The 14,391-nt window shown below is 41.5% G+C and overlaps 1 protein-coding gene across 1 annotated transcript in view; it reads right to left on the bottom strand.

Annotated features, from left to right (window-relative positions):
• Window positions 1-14,391, bottom strand: part of LOC127580927 (cell division cycle protein 20 homolog) — a 41,141-nt gene that overhangs the window by 24,930 nt on the left and 1,820 nt on the right. The window lies entirely within an intron of this gene.

A 14,391-nucleotide genomic window follows, 5' to 3' on the forward strand; every position in this document is an offset into this window, starting at 1 on the left:
AAACAGAAGTAGTGGGAGTTGGCACAGGCTGCAAATGACTATATGTCAGAGTTTAAGAAAACATGAATGAGTTCCAGGAATAGGTAAGTGTCGTGTTATATAGGTAAATGTATAGCAATATATTTTACTGTAAGAGAAAACTCAAAGAGGAGTATATGCAAAAAAAAGGAAGATCATAAAACACATGTATGAATAAGTGAGAGTTCTAAGATTTTTTTCAATTTATGAATAGTCAATAAAATTCTCTGAATAAGATTAGTGACAAGGACTCTTCAATATGAAATGATCACAGGCAGGGTAATGAGAAAAGTTTGGAGGACATGGTTGAGACAAAACCATTTACTCATTGAGGCAGAGGAACAAGCTGAGCCATGTGGCTCACACTGGGAAAGAAGGGCATGATAGGTTGTGTGGTTCCTTTGTTGCCAAAAACTCTGTCTCTACAGCAGAAAATGAGTAACTTAAATATTTCTCAATAACCTGCAATTAAGATGTTTTATGAGTGCTACAGGATAAATAATATCACAAGAGATTCTGCAGATGCTGGAATCTGGAGCAACACACACAAAATGCTGGAGGAACTCAGCAGGTCAGGCTTTGTTTTTCCCTCATTCCTGTGGCCACCTCTGCCCTTCTCTTTCCCCTCCCCTGCCCTCATGACCTGCCCACTACCTCCCTCCTATTCCCCAATTCCTTCCCTTTATTCCATGGTCCACTGTCCTCTACTACCAGATTCCTTCTTCTTCAGCCCTTTGCCTCTTCCACCTATCACCTCTCAGCTTCTTACATCACTCCCTTTCACCTCCTCCCTCCCCCTCCCACCTACCTTCACCCTCTCACCTGGACTCACCTATCACCTGCCAGCCTGTGCTCCTCCCCCTACCTTTTTATTCTGCATTCTGCCCCCTTCCTTTCCAGTCCTGATGAAGGGACTCAATCCGAAACGTCAGCTGTTTATTTCCCTCCATAGATGCTGCCTGACCTGCTGAGTCCCTCCAGCATTTTGTGTGTGTTGCAGGATGACCAATTTGTTTTTTGATAGAAGCTAAAAAGCAAAGGCTTCACTAATGACAGTTGACAAAAAAAGTTAAACTGATGCAATATGTCTGTCCAAGGGAATTCTGAACATGCTTCCCCAAGAATTTTTGACATCTTGATACATTTTTCACATTTTGAACTGCCCTCTGATTTAGTATTTGACACAAAAACAATGTTACATCTGCCGATATCTGAAAGATAATGAAAATCTCAAATCTATGTTGTAGATCAATTGACATCCTATTGTCACAACTCTTGTGCCAATTTATTTCCCCAATTCAATTGCCAATGTGTACATTGAATATGTACCATGCTTGTACAAATTCATCAGACTGTAGTTAGATGATCCTGCCACCTAGTGGCAATTAGACCAAATTTGACAATTTTCTCTGAGAGTTCCATTAGAAACATAGAAACATAGAAAAACCTACAGCACAATTCAGGCCCTTCAGCCCACAAAGCTGTGCCAAACATGTCCCTACCCTAGAAATTACTAGGCTTACCCATAGCCCTCTATTTTTCTCATCTCCATGTACCTATTCAACAATCTCTTAAAAGACCTTATCGTATCCGCCTCCACCACCGTTTCCGGCAGCCCATTCCACGCACTCACCACCCTCTGAGTAAAAAACTTAGCCCTGACATCTCCTCTATACCTACTCCCCAGCACCTTAAACCTATGTCCTCTTGTGGCCACCATTTCAGCCCTGGGGAAAAGCCTCTGACTATCTACCTGATCAATGCCTCTCATCATCTTATAAACCTCTATCAGGTCCCCCCCCATCTTCCGTCGCTCCAAGGAGAAAAGGCCGAGTTCCCTCAACCTGCATTCATAAGGCATGCTCCGCATTCCAGGCAGCATCCTTGTAAATCTCCTCTGTACCCTTTCTATGGCTTCCACATCCTTCCTGTAGTGAGGCGTCCAGAACTGAGCACAGTACTCCAAGTGGGGTCTGACCAGGGTCCTATATAGCTGCAACAATACCTCCCGGCTCCTAAATTCAATTCCACGATTGATGAAGGACAATACACCATATGCCTTCTTAACCACAGAGTCAATCTGCGCAGCCAGTTTGAGCGTCCTATGGACTCAGACCCCAAGATCCCTCTGACCCTCCACACTGCCAAGAGTCCTACCATTAATACTATATTCTGCCATCATATTTGACCTACCAAAATGAACCACTTCACACTTATCTGGGTTGAACAGCATCTGCCACTTCTCAGCCCAACTTTGCATCCTATCTATGTCCTTCTGTAACCTCTGACAGCCCTCTATACTATCCAAAACACATCCAAACTTTGTGTCATCCGCAAACTTACTAACCCATCCCTCCACTTCCTCATCCAGGTCATTTACAAAAATCACAAAGAGTAAGGGTCCCAGAACAGATCCCTGAGGTACACCACTGGTCACCGACCTCAATGCAGAATACGACTCTTCAACAACCACTCTCTGCCTTCTGTGAGCCAGCCAGTTCTGGATCCACAAAGCAATGTCCCCTTAAGCCTTGCATGGGGTACCTTACCAAATGCCTTGCTGAAATCCATATACACTAAATCTACTGCTCTCCCTTCATCAACGTGTTTAGTCATATCCTCAAAAAATTCAATCAGGCTTGTAAGGCAGGACCTGCCCTTGACAAAGCCATGCTGACTATTCCTAATCATATTATACCTCTCCAAATGTTCATAAATCCTGCCTCTCAGGATCTTCTCCATCAGCTTACCAACCACTGAGGTAAGACTCACCGGTCTATAATTTCCTGGGCTATCTCTACTCCCTTTCTTGAATAAGGGAACAACATCCGCAACCCTCCAATCTTCTGGAACCGCTCCCGTCTCCATCGATGATGCAAAGATCATCGTCAGAGGCTCTGCATTCTCCACCCTCGCCTCCCACAGCAGCCTAGGGTACATCCCATCCGGTCCCGGCGACTTATCCAACTTGATGCTTTCCAAACGTTCCAGCACCTCCTCTCTCCTAATATCTACATGCTCAAGCTTTTCAGCCTGCTGCAAGTCCACACTACAATCCCCTAGATCTTTTTCCCTAGTGAATAATGATGTAAAGTATTCATTAAATACTTCAGCTATTTCTTCCGGATCCATACACACTTTCCACTGCTGCACTCTATAGGCCCTATTCTTTCGCATCTTATCCTCTTGCTCTTCACATACCTGTAGAATGCCTTGGGGTTTTCCTTAATCCTGCCCGCCAAGGCCTTCTCATGTCCCCTCCTGGCTCTCCTAATTTCCTTCTTAAGCTCCTTCCTGTTAACCTTATACTCTTCCAGATCTCTAACATTACCTAGCTCTCTGTACCTTTTGTAAGCTTTTCTTTTCCTTTTGACTAGATTTATTATAGCCTTTGTACACCACAGTTCCTGTATCCTCTCGAGACTCCCCTGTCTCACTGGAACATGCCTATGCAGAACTCCACACAAATATCCCCTGAATATTTGCCACATTTCTTCCGTACTTTTCCCTGAGAACATCTGTTCCCAATTTAATCTTCCAATTTCCTGCCTGAGAGCCTCATAATTCCCTTCACTCCAAGTAAGCACTTTCTAGTCTGTCTGTTCCTATCTCTCTCCAGTGCTATCGTAAAGGAGATAGAATTATGATCACTATCTCCAAAATGCTCCCCCACTACTTGAATCTTTCTCCTCAGGCAGTTATGCTTTACGTAATTTTAAATGTAACATTCTTCCTCAGCTCAGTGGGAGAATGGCAACTTTTCTTCTGCTTCCGCCTGGTCCTGCAAGGGGTGTCACAGGTTATTTCCAGGCGACCTGGGTAATTAGTAAGATGCACCCCTAATAATTCACAAAACTACATCTTGTCAATTTAGATCTAAGTGCTATTCTGGAACTAGGGAAGATGAGGGGATACTTAACTGAGATAAATAAAACTACAACAGGCCTGAATAGAATGAATAGTAAGAACCTTTTTCCCTGAGAAAAGATATCAATAACTACATATTGTCTATTTCTTTCCCTACCTGATTTACTCCATTCCACCTACACACATTTAATCCCTTCCCCCCAGCCCCCATCACCCAGTTTCTCTACCTTCCTCCACCTACTTTATCTACACATTACCCACATAAGACAAGATATCTTTATTAATCACACGCACATTGAAACACACAGTGAAATGCATCTTTTGCATTGAGTGTTCTGGGGGCAGTCCGCAAGTTCTGGGGGCAGTCGTCACATTTCCGGCACCAATATAGCTTGCCCACAACTTCCTAACCCATACATCTTTGGAATGTGGGAGGAAACCGGAGCACCCGGAGGAAACCCACGCAGACACGGGGAGAACGTACAAAGTCTTTACCGACAGCGGCCGAAATTGAACCTGTGTCTCTGGTTGGTACTAGCGTTACGCTAACTGCTACACTACCGTGCCTGCCCATTAATGGGTCCCCTCTCCCCACTGGTCCCATCGACCCAACCCACTTCCCTTATCTGGATCCATGCTCCACCTTCTTTTCCTACCAGATTCCATTATCTGTAGCCCTTTGATCCCTCTGTTGCTATTTCCACTCTTCCCTCCTCCATCTGCTAATCACCCCTCCTTACCTGGATCCACCTAATGCTTACCAGCTCTTGTCCCAACTCTTCCCCTCACCTTTTTATACTGGCTATCTACTTCAACCCAGATGAAGGGTCTCAACCCAACACATCGACTGTCCATATCCCTCTTCGGATGTTGCCTGACCTGTTGAGTTCCACCAGATGCTTGTTTTTTTACCACATACATAGGTTTGAGGTAAATACCAGAAGATTTAAAGGGCATTGAAGATTTTTATTTCACTCAAAGGACATCGAAAGGGTTGACAGATGGCGAACCCTCATTGCATTCAATGTACCTGGATAAATACTCAAGGTGCTATAAACAACAAAGCTTCAAACCAACGCACAAAAAGTGCTGGAGGAACTCAGCAGGTCAGACAGCATCTATGGAGGGAAATAAACAGTCGACGTTTCGGGCCGAGACCCTTCATCAGAACTGGAAAGGAAGAGGGCAGAAGCCAGAATAAGAAGGGGGGAGGGGGAGGAGCACACACAGGCAGGGGATAGGTGAGTTCAGGTGATAGGCGAGTTAAAGTGATAGGCGAGTCCAGGTGAGGGGGGGGAAGTTAGGTGAGTAGGGGAAGGGACAGGGGGGAAGATGTATTAAGCTAAGAGGTGATAGGTAGAAGAGGCAAAGGGCTGAAGAAGAAGAGAGGGCAGTGGACCATGGAATAGGGGAGGGGAGGAGAGGAGATGGGCAGGTCATCAAGGCGGGGAAAGGGAGCCACAGGACTAAGGGAAGACAAACAAGTGGAGTGGAAGAAAAAGGGGTGGGGCAGATTCCAGGCAGCATCCTGGTGAACCTCTTCTGCACCCTCTCGAAAGCCTGCATGTCCTTAGCGTGGAGTCCAGAACTAAACACAATACTCCAAATGTGTCACAAATAGAGTTTTATACAGCCGCAACAATGCTTCCCAGCATTTCCACTTGTGTTGCCACTTTCAAGGAGATATGGACTTGCACCCCAAGATCCTCTGTACATCAAATCTCCTAAGGGTCCTGCCAGTTACCATATACTTTCATTTTAGTCACAGAGTCTTACAGTCATACAGTGATACAGCATGGAAACAGACCCTTTGGCCAAACTTGTCTATGCCGACCAAGGTGCCCACCTAAGCTAGTCCCATTTGCCTATGTTTGGCCCATATCCCTCTAAAGCTTTCCTATCCATTTGGTTATCATTAAATGTCATTATTGTACCTAACTCAACCACTTTCTCTGGCAGCTTGTTCCATGCATGCACCACCCTCTGCATGAAGAAGTTCCTACTCAGTTCCTCCTCACCTTAAACCTATGCCCTTTAGCTTTTGGTTCCCTTTCCCTGGGACAAAGACTGTGTGCATTCACCCTATCTTTGCCCCTCATGGTTTTATACACCTCCATAAGGTCATCCCTCCGCTTCCTACATTCCAAGGAATAAAGTTCTAGCCTGCTCAAATTCTCCCTATAACCCAGGCCCTTGAGTCCTAGCAACATTCTTGTAAATCTTGCCTTTGACCTCCCAAAATACAACACCTCACACTCTCTAGAGTAAACCCTATCTGCCATTTCTCAACCCAAGTTTACAACTGATCTATATCCTGCTGTACCTTTTGGCCACCTTCCTCACTATCCACAGCTCGACCATTTTGGTGTTGTCTGCAAACTTAATAATCAGACCACCTACATTTTCATCCAGAGCATTTACTTACAGGCAGACGTTGGGTTATGTATGGGTTCCATTCCTGAGAACTGTCCATAAGCCAATTTTTCCACAAGTCCAAAATACCTGTTTTCTATAGCTACCCATATTGTATCACTCTACATACACTTGCTATAATTCTTTCATTTCATGAATCGACTACTCATAATTAAACTAATGGAATATATACTGTATCCAGTCATTAATGAATACCATGTAGCATTTTATTATTATCAGCTTGAAAAATGCTTTAAAAATGTGTGGGAGAATTTACGTAAAGTAGGGTTTCTAGTCAGGTTATTTGTAACCCCAGGAGCATCTATATATCACAAACAAAAGAGGTCCCAGCACTAATCCTTCCGGAACACCATTGGTCACAGACCTCCAGTCAGAGAAACACCGCTCCACCACTACCCTCTGTCTTCTATGACCAACCCAATTGTCTATTCAACTTACCAACTCACCAACTCACCATGGATCCCATGTGACTTAATCTTCTGAACCAGCCTACCATGAGGGATCTTGTCAAATGTTTTACTAAAGTCCATGTAGACAATATCTGCTGCCCTACCCTCATCAATCATCTTCACCACTTCCTCTAAAAACAGAATCAAATTTGTGTCACAGGACCTCCCCCACACAAAGTCATGCTGACTTTCCCTAATAAGTCCATGCATTTCCAAATGCAAGTAAATCTTGCCCCCAAGGATCTTTTCCAATAATTTTCCTACCACGGATGCGAGGTTCACTGGCCTATAATTTTCTAGTTTGTTCCTGTTGCCCTACTTAAACAAAAGGACAACATTGGTGATTCTCCAGTCTTCAGGGACATCAACCTGTGGCTAAAGGGGATACAAAGATCTCTGTCAAGGCCCCAACAATCTCCTCCTTTGTCTCCTTCAGTTATCCTGAGATAGATTCCATCAGGCCCTGGGGACTTTTCCACCTTAATGTTTCTCAATACACACAGTACTTCCTACATGCCAAAGAATATAAACACACCCCTCCCTAATCTCACTATCATCCATGTCCTTGCCTTGGGGTTCTCCTTAAATGTACTTGCCAAGGCTCCTTTTAGTCCTCCTAATTACTTGTTTAAGTTCTTTCCTGCTTCATTCGTAACCCAAAAAGGCCTTGCCTGATTTCAGCTTCTTAAATCTTACATCCTAAATCTTACATATGCTTCCTTTTTCTTTTTGACTAAACTTACAATATCTCTTGCCATTCAAGTTTCCTGAACCTTGCCATCCTTTTCTCTTTTATCCTCACAGGAACAAGCTGAACTCTAACCATGGAGCCACTGATCTGACTGCTGCTGTTGTTTTCCATGAGAGGCCATCCCCCTCAAGAGTATCCAAAATGGTTTACTTGTTAGAGAGGGGGTAGTCACAGGGGGCTCCTGTGCTACCTGCCTTCCTCTCCTGGTGGTCACCCATCTATCTGACTGAAATTGCAGTGTGACCACCTCCATGAAACTTCTTGCCTCTGATGTGCTCCTCAGTGAGTCCAAATGGCACTCCAACTGATCCCTGGGGCTGAGGAGCTGCTGCTGGACACACTTCCTGCAAATGGAATTGTCAGAGACACTTGACTTCTCTCTGACAACAAATTTCATGTCGTCTAAGTCAGTGATAATAAATCTGATTCTGATCTCCCACGTCTCACAGGAGGAGCATAATCCTTCTTATAGTGTGGCAAGCAGAACTGCACACAATACTCCAAGGACAGTCTAACTAGTGTTTTGTAAAGTTGCAACATAACGTCCCAACTATTATATTCTATATCCCAACCTATGAAGACAAGCCACCACCCTATCTAACTGTGCTGCCACTTTCAGGGAACAATGGACTTGAACCCCAAGGTCCTTCTATTTATAAACATTCATTAGTGCCCTACCATTTATTGTATGTGTCATACCCCTATTTGACTTCTCAAAATGCATCAACTCACCCTTATTATTAAATTCTGTATGCCAATGCTCCGCTCAACTTTCCATCTGAACTATATCCTGCTGTAGCCTTAGAGAACCTTCCTCATTATCCACAACACCACAAACTTCCATGTTATCTGCAAACTTAGCAATCATATCTCCTACATCCACATCTAGGTAGTTAATATATAACAGAAACAGCAAGGGCCCCAGCACGATCTCTGCAATACACCACTGATCACAGACTTCCAATCAGAAAAGCACTCTTCCAACACCACCCTCTTCCTCCTATTATCAAGCCAACTTTGGATCCAATTAGCCAGCTCACCTTAGGTCCCGTGTGCCTTAACCTTCTGGACATGCCTATCATACAGGACCTTGTCAAATGCCCTACTATAGTTCATTCTACTCAAGGATGAAAGAAACTTCAATTTCTTATTGGTCAGTCATGTTAGTAAATGATCTATGTTACTCATTTGTTCTGAATACTTGGGTCATTTTCTAACCACTATACTGGACAGTACCGACCTATGATCTTAATCTAACTTGGGTTAATAACTACAGCATGTATGAGGTAACAAAACAGAAAAAAAAGATTGAAGGAAAAAATAATAATTTGTTAACTGCATAGTCATGGTGATATGCTTTACAGCTAATACTTGTCTAATATGATATTCTGCTGCAGCCAATGAGTTGCAGTAAACACCAGCAGGACTGATGTGCACACCTGAACAATGTGTTAAAGTACTGATTTAGCACTATGGAAGTGAAAAGATAGATAGTGTCATCACTTTACCTTCAGAAGTCTGACTGCATTTTCCATTGATAGTCACAATTCTGGTTTGGTTCAGGCTGGAAGATATCACTCTCTGGGATTTCTATTTAAAAATATGTTGAACAATGATAGCAAAGACCAGATTCAGTAATATGAAGCTCATAGTACAAGCACAATAGTAAAGAACGTTGTGGACCAAGGCAACAGAAACATCATGCCAGCATTAAAGATCTCCCCTATTTCAAACTCTTACTTAAAGTTTAATCAACAGAAAATTCTGTATTGAATTGAATGCACTAACTTCAGCATTAGAAATCTCAGTAAGCAATGCTTTGTATTCCAATTGTTAAGTCATTCAATGCATCCCAAAAGCAAAACACATTGTATAATAAAAGCAGAATATAGGCATTTGCTAAAATATGTCACATCATTAATTAAGTTGCACTACTTTTTGAAACAGGCTGTGTTTGCCTACCTGCTTTGTTACAAAATACCTTTCTTTCAAATTGTTTAAAAAGTGGTGGGTAGTGTTTCGATGTGATTGCTTATGATTAGGGAAGCAGTAATCGCTGAAAGCTTTTGCAGATCCTCTCTTCCTATTTGTAGTCTCTGTTATTTTGATCAAGAAAACAAAGTGGTAACAAGCAAAGCTTTGAACATATATGCATAAATACAGGCAGAAGTTGTAATCTGGTGTCTGTTGCATAAATTAATTTTAGAATGTCTTCAGCTAATCCATATATCATTTTTTTACATAAAGATTATCTCAAAAATAAGGTTTAGGAAGGACAGAGCACCACAGTGAATCACACAATTGTCTCTGGGATCGAGATTAAATCCAAGTGGGATAAAAGGGGTAAGAGTCCATCTGTCTGATACTACATGAGTTCTAATTGTTCCTAGTGAACATGGGCTAATAGCATGACTGAGCAATATATATGTGTATTGTATAACTCCAGTTGACTATGGGGTTATGGAAAATTACTGATGCATGAAAGAGCATGATCCTGAATCTGGCTACCTGAAATATGAACATTCCATTAATATGCCTCATTTTCTTTATTAAATATATATTTTAAGAAATGTTTCAAATAAATAGTACAAATACTAGAACATTGCTATAAAATTTAAAACAGCTGGCAAGCAAATTCAATTGTACATATAGCTTGTCTTTAAAATTATGTGGCATAATAATGAATGTAAAAGCAAGGTTCCAAGCAACATATACTTGCCTACATTTACAGTTTCTTTAATTGTAAGGCAATTTTAAGCAAAGTTACAGCTTATCAATTATTTTAAACTGTACTTTTAAAATAGTTAACAACATAGGAAGTGGAACGAGCCTGTTAATTTTCATGATTGCAGTTGCTATATCAGTCTACTGAGGGCTGAAAATGGAAACTAACTGGTCTTCACTGCTTAAGTCTGTTATGAGGATGGCAGATGACATATCATCTAAAGGATTGTCAACACATTGGACTTCATCAAATATTTTGTTAAAACCATCTTGCCTGCACCAATTCTGGTGGGAGTTAATGGAAATATGGAGAGGATAAAATAGATTATGATAGGATTAGTACATTTTTGCACTTTTTTGGTGACTTATAATTTTTATGTCTTGCACTGTACTGCTGCTGCAAAACAACAAATTTCACAACATATGTCAGTGATAATAAACCTTATTCTGATTAATATAAAAATGGTTGGCATGGGCTCAGTGGGCCAAAGGGCCTGTTTCCAAGCTCTCTCTCTCTCACACACACACACACACACACACACACACACACACACACACACACACACACACACACACACACACACACACACACACACACACAGTCTACAACATCCACATCAATGACACATCACCTCAAAAAATTTAATCAAATCATTCGGATTTAACCTTCTCTTAGCAAATCTATGCTCTCTATCCTTGATTAACCTCATCCTTCTAAATGATGATATATATAGATCCTCAAAATTTTTCTAATAATTTACCCAGCACCAGTGTTGAGCAGACCAGGCTATACATGCTTGGCCTATCCATTTTTTCCATTCTTAAACCTCCTCAGTCTACACTTACAGCAAAAGATTTTTGAAAAATAATGATCCATGCCTGTCCTATTCCCTCTCTTGCTTCTTTTAAGAGCCTGGTAATTTAACTATTTTTTAAAAAAGGCCAGACCCCTTAACATTGGCTCACCTATCCAAAGTTCCTCATTCTCCCTGCTAACATCAATGTACATATCTTCCCTCTATTCTGGTGCTCAATATTGATTTATGACTATATATTTTTGATCTATAATAGGCCTCTACCTGCTCCTTTATATTCCTCCTTCCCTTTCTGTTTTCATATAAAATATCAGGATTTCTCGCAATTTTATCCACCCTCTTTGCCTTCCTAATTTGCTGTGCATTCAATACTCCTCTAGTCTCTCTGTGATGCTGAATTCTCTACATTTGTCATAAGTGACCTTTTATTTTCATCTTATGCTCCCCTGTATGTTCATCAAGGATCCATATAATCTATATTTGGGAGTTCCCACACACGCCATCCCCACCTGACACTTTTATTGGGAACATATTTGGCTTGAACCTTCACCCACTCTTCAAATGCCTTCACCCACTCTGGCACAGATTTATCTTCATACCTCACCTTGGTAAAATTAGCTATATTCTAAATTGGACCCTTCATCAATGGTCCACCTTAGTCCTTTTCCGTACCTATGTTCTATCCAACGGAATTATGAATACTAAAAATTAGAATATCAAACAATGATTCAATTTAAAATTATTTCATATGGTAAACATTAAGTAACTAGATGTGATGTGTAGATGTCATAATACAGAAAATGTTACTGCTGGGAAAATATCAGAAACTGTGATTGTGAATCTGACATTTGTTATTGCTTTGGAACACATTGAATTTTAACACCTTTTACAATATTTCTAGAGGATTGTACTTCTCATTGTTTTCTTGCATATTTTCCACATTTTTACTCTTTACTCCTTGGTGAGATGCGGTTCTTCAGACATCCTCCTGCATCCTCCCATAAGTGCCACAACAGCAACTAGTGGGTGATTATTACATTAGTTGCCAGTAGAGGTCCATGCTGGATAGTAAACAGCTTAGGAACCCAAAGAAAATTGCAACAGCACTTCTACAACCTGTCTGAAATCAGAATTCAGTGCAAATTCTAAGCATAGACTTCTAAATCATTTATTTCTTTTGGTCTATGAGGATTTCACAAAAATTTTGGTTCTAAACTTACTGATGATATGAAAAAGAAAACAAATCAGAGAGAAACTTTGCAGATTAAATTGTTCAGAAACTGAGTAATTCTAATAGGCCTGATGAATCAGAAATAGGTCTGAGCCTAAATCTGCTGAATTTCCAACCCATTCATAAATTGCAGGCTGGGTGAGGACAAGCACTTCTTTTGTTTCCTATAATCTGCATTCAGTGAGCACTGTGACGACATGGCTGGAGGAAATTTTTAGGCTACCCCAGGAACTTACTGGAATAGGAGGCCCAGTTGGGACCTCTTGTCTTCAGGTTCCATTCTGGGAGCTGAAAGTTCAAAAGGCAAATAGTTCCAAAAGGGTTTGAACAGACACTATTACCAGGCTGCTGCAGGAGAGCTTGCACCCACCTGGCCCATCAAACTGAAGCACCTGTCTGTTGATCCCATGAACCACCATACTAAAAATAAGGAGGAACCTGATTCAATTGAATGAGGTCCATCTTGGAAGTCATCAACAAACTTAATCTTGATTTAATTACCAGAATCACAATTCAAGGGATCACCAGGTCAATGCTTATGTGAATGGATACCTCAACAACCTGTTTTCATTATCATACTGGCATTCATTGCTCACTTAAAATAAACATATTTGTACAATACCTTTGATGTAGTATAGCAGCCCAAGTACGTCACCGGGGAATTAACAAATGTTATATTAATAGTAAAAAAAAATGCAAAAGGGAAAGAATATGCAGCAAATATCTTGTCAGACGTGTCTATCTATTCTTACATTACAATAAGATCCACAAACTTTTTTTTGATGCACTCATTTTAGAATCAGAATCAGATTTATTATCACTGACACGTCATGAAATTTGTTGTTTTGTGGCAGCAGTACAGGGCAAGACAAAAATTACTATGTTACCAATAAAATAAATAAATAAATAGTGCGAAATAGGAATAATGAGGTAGTGTTCATGGGTTCATGGACCATTCAAAAATCTGATGGCAGAGAGGAAGAAGCTGTTCCTAAAACATTGAGTATGGGTCTTCAGGCTCCTGTACCTCCTTCCTGATGTTAGTAACGAAAAGAGGGCATGTCCCGGATGGTGAGGGTCCTTAATGATGGATGCCGCCTTCTTGAGGCACCGCCTTTTGAAGATGTCCTCGATAGTGGGGAGGGTTGTGACTGTGATGGAGCTGGCTGAGTCTACAACCCTCTACAGCCTCTTGTGATCCTGTGCATTGGAGCCTCCATACCAGGCTGTGATGCAACCAGTCAGAATGCGCTCCTCCGTACATCTATAGAAATTTGCAAGAGTCTTTGGTGACATACCGAATCTCCTCAAACTCCTAATGCAGTAGAGCCGCTGGCATGCCTTCTTCATGATTGCATCAACGTGTTGGGCCCAGGATAGATCCTCTGAGATGTTGATGCCCATGAACTTGAAGCTACTCATCCTTTCCACCACTGACCCCTCAATGAGGACTGGTGTATGTTCTCCCGACTTCCTCTTTCTGAAGTCCACAATCAATTACTTGGCCTTGCTGACATTGAGTGTGAGGTTGTTGTTGTGACACTACTTCTTAATGCCTTCTTCTACCAAATTTGCCAGATGTCAAAGAATGTCTTGTTTCATAAGCAACACAAAAAGCATTATAGTGCTGCTCAGGGAAAACTGTGGAAATGGCCTGATCCTTTCAAGCCTTGAGTTACTTCTATCATTACTTTTCCACATCCTAAGGTTGACTGGAGTTTTATTTTACTTTGCTGAGGTCATTCCTCTGTGGATTGAAAGTTGCTTATAAACCTTTGGCTCTTCCCCAGTGTCAGAGAATGTCATGGGTCATAGCACGCCCTGATGACAACCACAGGCACTGCTAATTTTGTAGGAGAATGTGAGATGACAACCTATTACCATAGATCAGGGGGCATAAGTATTACTTCAAGCACATCTCCAATAACTACCTGCCCATTTTTGGGGAGAGGAGGTAGTTTGTCCAAGACCAGCAAAACTCAGGTAGGATAAGGCAGCAAATCCATCTACATTTATTTTAAAGCTTCTTTTATAGCTACAATAGAACCATATTAGCCCTGGGAAGGCCAGTACATCTCTTACTCACTCAGTGTTCCTTTCTAC

Source organism: Pristis pectinata, chromosome 2 (genome assembly GCF_009764475.1).
Source record: "Pristis pectinata isolate sPriPec2 chromosome 2, sPriPec2.1.pri, whole genome shotgun sequence".
NCBI lineage: Eukaryota > Metazoa > Chordata > Chondrichthyes > Rhinopristiformes > Pristidae > Pristis > Pristis pectinata.